Below are 7537 nucleotides of genomic sequence, written 5' to 3'. Positions count from 1 at the left end.
TATATATATGTGTGTGTATAATGTATGTATGTATGTTTGTGTGTATCTTCTGTTTTCTGTCAAACTTGCTGAAAATGAACAGAGAGCATACGATGCGCAACTCATCACACTTACCGAGCTAACTTATAAGTTAACCTTCCATATAATAATAATAATTATTATTATTATAGACACCACTACCACCACCACCTCTACTACTACTACTACTACTACTACTAACATTGCCACTCTACTGATATAACCACCACCGTCGCCGCCCTCTCTTATTAAATCTTACATATTCAATATCATTCATTCACGTAGATACGCTCACATCGGACAGAGGAATCGCTCACACACATATACTCCTCTTACTTTCACTCACATACCGCCTGCTCCTCCTTCCCCTCCTCCTCCTCTCTCTTTCCTTTACTTGTCTCATACAATCTTCATTCGAACTTCATTAAAACCTCCCTTTCTCTAATCATTCTCTCACACTTTTCCCCCCACTCTCTCTGACAGTTTCTATCTATTTTTCCGCCCTCCCTCTCCTTCTCTCATACTGTTTTAATCTGTTTCCCTCCCCTTCTCACACTCTATACACATACTTTCATACCTCCTATCTCTTTTCCAGTCATATAACATTTACACCGATATATATACACATAAACACACATACTCACACACACGCACACGTATATACACTCATACAGCTAGAGCGATATAGTGTGCACACGTACTATAGTCAACTTCACGTCGACCAAAAATATTTATTTATATATTTCATTTTCCATTTTTAAAAAATATTTTTTATTTTGCTTTCCACTTCTTACTATTTCTTGCTATTGTAAACACTGTTTCGGGTTTTTTCATACTTACTACATGCACTGTCCTGAGAGGCCTATTACCTTCGTCTTGATTGAAACTTTAACCGAATAATAATTCAAGGTAAGTGAAAAGCACTGGTTATATATACATATATGCTGATCTATCTATCTATCTATCTATCTATATGTACAACTTTTCAGCTTTCTAGTTGCGTATGAAATTAGGAATTTGTATATATATATATATATATATATATGGTATGTTTGTATTCAATTCTGGTGTCTTTAACTTTTGAAGAAAAGCATGCATATTTATTGCATTCTTTACAATATGAACAGCTGTTCAAATTTTGTATGAGGGTGGGGAGCAAATGAGATCATGTGGCACTCATGCCTTTTTCCCCAGAAACTTTATACGGATCACTAAGTGAAATATCTACAATTTCCAAATCGAAACCGAATTGCGGGCTCTGTTCGCAGGGGGAGCGTTCGTCCTCACCGGGTCCTTTGTTAATTACATCCAGTTGCTACACAAGTCCTTAGATATGTAGTTATTTTAACCACAGATCGAACAGACTGACTAATAATCTAAGAGTTCCAGCCATACACCACATATTTCAGTCAGTGTTTTATCGAACATTGTGTCTAAGTCTACCAATGAACCCTTAATTTTTAAAGGACAGTAAAGGTGTGATTTGAAAAATATACAAGTGCTGTTTAGCTCATTCGCTGGATATTTAGAAAAGTGAATATATTGAGAAGGATAAGGTGAAGATGATTATGTATGGAGTACACGCATGTTCTAAGGTGATTAAAGCGTAAGGTGTAACGAAATAGCGACAGTGCTAGAATCGAAACTTAGTCGCAGATGCCGCTTGCTGGGTGCTTATATTTACGACTGTACATGTTTAATACCAAATATTTGCGTGAAAATTGTCGTGGTGGTGGACATAATCTGTGGAACATCGCCCAAAATGTTTTACGGATAGATTACTAACAGCCTATCATTTAGTGTTCGGAGTTCAAATATCCTTCCAGTATCGATAAAATTCGATACTAGTTGTAAAAATGACTGAAGGTGATTGATTAATAATTAGACTGTACATCTCGCCTTGCTTACACCTAACCTTACAACATTTTGTACCTTGTTTAGAACATTTTAAACATTAGTTGTACTGGTGGCAGTAATATTTGTGATCGGCCCCATCAACAAAACAAATACAGCGACATGATCAATGCTTAAAGTTTATCCACTTTTCGAAAACTTTTTTTTTTTACTCTCTCTCTTTGTCTAAATGCATGCAACTTGTGTATAAATAATTTGACTGTTTCCTTGTACAATAATACTACACAGACGTGAGAGGATATGGGGAAGGGATCTGAGAACAATTTCTTTCATCAAGAGGTATTAAGTTTCTTTCACGCTACGCTTCCCTCCTCGAAACGTTAGTCTTCAATATATATATATATATATATATATATATATATATGATGTGTGTGTGAGTTATACATATATTTTCTGAGACACCATTATCTTCTAAGACCGGAGTTCGATGTACCTCTGCCTCACCTCTTTTGGACAGTGCTGCTGACGTGCATTTACATATATATATATATTTACATATATGTGTGTTTGTATGTGTGAATGTACGTATAAGTATTGAATACACAGATGTAATAATAATGGTTGATAAGAGAGAAAAGCCTACGAAAGTCGCCTTGTTTCTTTAGCTTCTATTTTCAGTAAAGACCCCCCCTCCCCTATACCAACACAATCCCTGCCAAAGATGTAGGTATAGTCACCCTTACCTTTTCTGCATCTTCTCTTTATTCTTACTCCCAGCCCCACACACCAAACACACTCTCTGTCAGAATTCAACACCGCTAACCCACATTGTTTTTATATCATAAGTTCCATCATTATGGAATGTAAACAAGGGTCTTAAAATTGGTTCTCTCTCTCTCTCTCTCTCTCTCTCTCTCTCTCTCTCTCTCTCTCTCCATGCCATGCTACGAGCACACACGGCAAGCATACACCATTCCCATTCACAATAACATAGATACGCACATACATGCACGCACGCACACACAGAGCAATATACACATACAAACGGACATATCCGAACACTCAGCAAAGACACAGGAACAGCATAACACCACGCACGAGCCACCGAAATAGCCAGTATCTCATCGCGGTCGTTCGGCCTATCTGCTAGAAATAGCAGTCAAATCTCTCCCTCGAATCTCTCCGTTATACAACAACAAACAAACAAAACAAAACATTATAGTCACGGTTGGAAGGCCTTTGATCATAAATCTGCTCTATCAGGGCTGGCCTGTGGTTAAACAAAATCAACGACGTTTTTCTTTTTCTTTCTATCGCTTTCCTCAAGTCCGCTGCGACGCGATTTCGATTCCTAATTGATTTTAAGTCGTTCTGTTTTCACTCATTGAACTGTAGAGTTGCTGAGGCACCATCTTCAACGGTTTTGGTCGCTCATATCACCCCCCGCCCCGCGCCCCCAGTACTTATTTAAGTTTGGTACTTAATTTTATCGATCTCTGTCAAATAGCTGAATAATCATTTTCGTCACAACGCAATTTTTTTTTATACTCTAGTAATCAATCACATACCCATAGATACACACACACATATATATATATATATATATATACATACCACGCTCTGCCCGCCCGCCCGCACAGTTTCCGTTTACTAATTCCATTCATAAGCTATTGATTACTCTGTTCCCCAGTGGAAGTCGCTTGCCCAAGATGCTGCGCCGTAGGTTCGAATCCAGAGCTTAATAATCACACACCTACCTCCCACCCTTTTTTTTTGTTTTCCTAATTAAAATATAAGTGCCTTGAATTCTCAGTTTTTCCATACCTGCATTTGGATAATCTTTTTATCTTTTTCTTTTCACTTCGAAAAATGTTTAGTTATTTAACCCTAGGTCTACTCACCAACCACAGCCAGCCTATGATATTTTCAGACATGTATCCAAGACTTATCCAAATTGTGTCTTCCTTTTTAAGAGAGTTGGATTGTGGTTTAAGGGGATTTTAGCTACTATATCTAGCCGGTCGTGCGACCACTTAGAGTAGCAGTTCCTGATAATTTATTATCACAGCCTAGTTTGGTAAGTCCAATATTCGGGGTTCAATTCTTTTTTTATGTATATATATATATATAACCCTTTGGGGTACACTTAACATTCGATACTTTTCTTGAGGGGTAGAAAACATTTTTCAATCTTTACAGTATATCTTGTATATTAGGTGTTCGTAGACTCTGATACTGTACCGAAGAATTGGGCCCCACTCACATCGAAATAGGACGAAGTTATATTATTCATGAGCCCTCAAGGCCCCGATGCTACGTCACCCTCATAACACCAGCCGTTAAATGACACTGGCAGCGCCTCGAAGAGCGTGTTTCAACCGATATATCGGGCAGGGATCATTAGTGCCGAAAGGGTTCTGGGAAAATATGTCGAGCCCCTTTCGAGAAGAAATCCCTTCAATTTTAAAATAACCCTCGAAAGCCCGAAAACAGTAGGCACTGGTTGTAACCTTTTTGTAGTCAACAATTTGTTTTTTATTAGTTTACATGTTTCGGTCACTGTAGTACCGTATTGAAGGTTATAGTCCATATAATCGACCCCCAATCCTTAAATGTCGGTGCTTATTCTATCAGCCTCTTTTTTGCCAAACCGATAAGTTATAGGGACATAAACAAAGCAACACCAGTTGTCAAGCACTGAAAGAAACACACACACAGACACACACACACGATGCGTTTCTGCCAATTATCCGTCTACCAAATTCATAGATAAGGCAGTGGTTAGTCTGAGGCCCTGGAAAACACTTGCTCGTTATGGCTGCGTATTGGGACTGAACCCGCGACCACGTGGTGGTGAAACGAACTTCTTAAACGTGCCATTTGAATAACTTATGAAGATTTTATAGTTTAACAAAAATTTCAAATGTCAATTTCTTTTCTTTTTTTGGGACCCTTTCTGATTTATACAGTGATGCAAAATTGGGTCGCGACCCCTAAATATGGGAACTGCTGACGTATAAGTTTGAATCGTTAGTGTTGTGAAAACTAGGATAGAGGAGGTACGGTAACCGTCGTGGTGGTCATACATATCAACAGTTCTTATATAATTTTGTGTTAATGAATAAACTTCTACATCAGTCATGAGCAAACTGCGGCCCGCGGGACTTTCCCAATTGCACACCAACGAAAAGTTACCTTGAACTTTTTTGTAATGCGACCCTACTGATGATGAACCAGTTCTCATGCGGCCCCCTTCTCGAGAAAAAGTTCCCTATGCCTGCTCTACATAGTCTCTCAATATGCTTGAAATAGCAGCCAAATCTCCCTCAAATCATAACCATTAAATAATATGGCCCTAAATATAGTTTGTATGAGAAATAAAATCAAATCCCCAAACCAACAGATTGGTCACTCACAGCGTGGTAGTCTTTTCTTCATAAGTCTCCGGGGTTGAGAGGTAAACTGGGGCTTAAACCAAAACAAAAAAAAAAACTGTAATATCTTTCGTGAAGTTTAACATTATATATGTGTGTAAATTATAGATAGATAGTGAGGGTGGTAGATGGATTATATATATATATTGCTATGTGTTCACATCAAACACGCAACGTATTTGGTTTCTAACAGACTTTTAAGTGACCTGACCAGAAAGAGTGCTTGCTAGAAAAAGTAGCCAAATCTCCCACAAATCACATTATATACCCGTCTTAAGTAAGGTTAAGACTCTTTGGTAACGCCGGATACTCCTTGATCTGGGCTTAACATTTTTTTTCTCTTTTCTTTCATTTTTTTAGAATATGCTATGTCACGTCACCGAAGACTTGGCATTTGAATTCGTCTGTGCCTTTGGTAATTAAGTCTAAATCTCTGCTTGTAATTAGGGTAAAGACGGTATTTTCTAAAACAACAAAACATGGTATTTCGAGTGAGAGGCAATAAACGTGTGTGAGTGTGTGTGTGTGAGAAAATTCCATTCTCACACACACCCACATACATATATTTAATTCCTAAGTAAAGAAAAACTTGAATACCGAGAAAAAAAAAATACATGAAATGAAAACAAAAGAAAAATTGGTGTGGTTCTTTTTTTTTTCTCTTACTTTTCCCGGAAGCTTGCGAAAATTCCTTCTCTTTAAAAGTGAAGTCGTGTCTCTAAACTACAAGCTACGTCTAGACCTGCACCCATCCCTTCCTTCACACCTGTATCTACTACTTAGCTTGTCTCATTAGTAATCACCTGCTGCCAAACAATACCTTACTTTTATGTTCAGGTGGTGTAAAGTAGACCAAAGAAGCGTCGTTGTGGATTCCGCTTCGCTTACATAAAGATCACTTAAATTGCCTCACATACACATTACTGTAATGCAGGTGAGGGGAGCTGCGACGTGGTCACTTTGTTTGCTAGAAATAGTTAGCTAAATCTCTTTCTCAAATCCCAAGTCCTACCTTAAAAAATAGACAGGACAAATTAGATCATGTACCCTAAGGAACGAATGTGACCTAGTGGTTGGAGCCGTGAAGCTGCAGGTTCGTTCTTAAGACAGCGATCGCTCGATTTGAAAGAAATAGCAAGCTAAATCTCTTTCTCAGATTACAAACCCTACTTTAAAAAAGGAAAGGGTAAGTTAGATAAATGCACTTTAAGGAAAGAATATGGCCTAGTGGTTAGGGCCGTTTGGTTATGATCAAAATAGCTGGAGGTTCGATTTTTGAGCATGTGGCGCAGTCTTTTTTTTTTTTTTAAGTTACTCCAGTCTACTTACTCTCATATTCCTCCAGCTGCCATATTCTCGATGTTCCTCTATGGCTGTGGTTTTCAACCATTTTTTTTGCCTATGGACCCCTCTGATTCATATTTTCTCTGGTGGGGCCTCCATAGCCATTCGATGTTAAAAAAAATCCTCTTATATTTTTATAATGGAATATTATTAGCAATTGTTTATAAAAAATGCTAAAATATTTGGTGTATTGTAAAAGTATAAGTAATTTATTGCTCATAAATTTTAACAACAAAATCTTATATGGACCCCCAAGGGTCGTATGGGTCCCGGTTGAGAATCACTGCTCTGGGTCAAGACTGGGAGGTCTGAGGAGGTGTCAGTCTGTTCGAGACTACATGGGCACCTAAAACAGCGAATTCATAGCGTTTCTTATTTCTTTATTACCCACAAGGGCCTAAACATAGAGGGGACAAACAAGGACAGACAAAGGGATTAAGTCGACCCAGTGTGTAACTGGTACTTAATTTATCGACCCCGAAAGGATGAAAGGCAAAATCGACCTCGGTGGAATTTGAACTCAGAACGTAACAGCAGACGAAATACCACTAAGCATTTCGCCCGGCGTGCTAACGTTTCTGCTAAGCTCGTCATAGCGTTTCTACCAACCGAATCATATACTCGCTTGTAAGTGACGACTGTGTTTTGTTATTTTTAGATATCTTTAAAAGAGACGATATGGTTACACCTGAAATGACTGTGACCATAGTAGTCTCTTTGATCAAAGCTGACTTGAGGGTTAAACTACAACGACACAATCAGTACACAGTAACATATATACTGTTTTCAAATTCTGGAGCAAGGCCAGGAATTTGGGGGGAAGGGGTTAAGTCGATTATATTGACCCCAGTGCAGAACTGGTACTTCTTTGATTAACTCAAAAAAAA

The 7537-nt window shown here is 38.3% G+C and overlaps 1 protein-coding gene across 2 annotated transcripts in view; it reads left to right on the top strand.

The window, feature by feature from the left end:
• Positions 1 to 326: 326 nt before the first annotated feature.
• Positions 327 to 7537, top strand: part of LOC106867500 (semaphorin-5A) — a 308833-nt gene continuing 301622 nt past the window's right edge. The window contains exon 1 of one of the 2 annotated variants that reach the window (XM_052968682.1): positions 327 to 927. The gene's annotated coding sequence lies outside the window, so the exon portion shown is untranslated. The remainder of the gene's footprint in view (positions 928 to 7537) is intronic. The other variant, XM_014912385.2, reaches the window with a different exon arrangement.

The sequence above is a fragment of the Octopus bimaculoides genome, chromosome 6 (assembly GCF_001194135.2).
Source record: "Octopus bimaculoides isolate UCB-OBI-ISO-001 chromosome 6, ASM119413v2, whole genome shotgun sequence".
Classification (NCBI taxonomy): domain Eukaryota; kingdom Metazoa; phylum Mollusca; class Cephalopoda; order Octopoda; family Octopodidae; genus Octopus; species Octopus bimaculoides.
The sequence above is the reverse complement of the archived record's forward strand: the minus strand, read 5'-3'. Positions and strand labels throughout refer to the sequence as shown.